Genomic DNA, 1,111 nt, shown 5'->3' on the forward strand with positions numbered 1-1,111 from the left:
GCCGCCCGCGACGCCTCGCCCGCCATGCCGCTGCCGGGCAACCCCCGTAGCTGCCAGGGCGCGCCGCGCGCCGGCCGCCATCTTTAGTGCTGGCGAGCGGGGGCGGTGCCCCCGCGGGGCGGGGCGCGGAGCGAGGGCGCCCCGGAGCGGCCCCTGCGCGGAGCCCGCCCGGCCGCCGGGGGCAGCGCGGGGCGGACACGGCTCCGGCCGGGGCAGCGCTGGATCCCCCCGGGCCAGCGCGGGGCTCTGTGGGGAGCGCAGGGCCCTCCCGGCCGCCTCCATCGCCAGCGGCCGCGGTCCCTCGTGTCCCTGTCGGTCGCCGCAGCCCCGCTCCGCTCRCTCGCCTTCCCCTTGGCAGCAGCTCCCTGGACCCCGCACGTCCCTCCTGGTCACCAGCAGTCACGGTCCCTCGTGTCCCCCCCATCACAAGGGGCCGCAGCCTGGCAATGCCAGCAGGTGACAAGACAAGACTCATGGAGCCAAGTGACTGGAGTGCCACCACGCAGCACTGATAATAAAAACAGGAACRGTGATGCCAATAGCCCACGTTTACCCTGCCTGAATCTGAGCGCGAGAACGCCACTGGCACCATGAGCGTGTGCAAACTCGTGTTGAACACCCGTGGATGAGGTGCACGGAGCAGCCCGGCTTGTCCAAACTTGTGTTCCCTGCTCCCGCTGGCCGCAGGCTCCGCTACCGCTCCACCCGGCCTCCCAGCTCCTTTCTCCTCTCCCGCCGTGGCCCTTTCTCCCATCTCCTGTCCCGCTGGCCTCCTGTGCTCCCCAGCTTCCCTCGGGCCTGGACGGCTTGAGCACAGTCAATGTCAGGCCAGGGCCGGGCAGTGTCTTCAACCCACAGGTGTCTCCTGGTCTGTGGAGGTGTGGAGGCCAGTGCTGCACAGCTGGGGGGGGAAGTTCCCCCCCAAAGCACCTGCGATCCGAGCGGGAGCACTGGGGCTGAAACAGCCACCTGCCCAGAGCACCCCAATACCACAGAGAGCCCTGGGGTCCCGCACGGAGACCTCCAACCGCCTACAGAGACCYCAACACCACAGAGTCCCCCTCAGCCTCCCTGCGCCCCGAGCATCGCAGCATCCTCCGCAGCCTCCCCC

Source organism: Nothoprocta perdicaria, unplaced genomic scaffold (genome assembly GCF_003342845.1).
Source record: "Nothoprocta perdicaria isolate Ctin4 unplaced genomic scaffold, notPer1 scaffold_12, whole genome shotgun sequence".
NCBI lineage: Eukaryota > Metazoa > Chordata > Aves > Tinamiformes > Tinamidae > Nothoprocta > Nothoprocta perdicaria.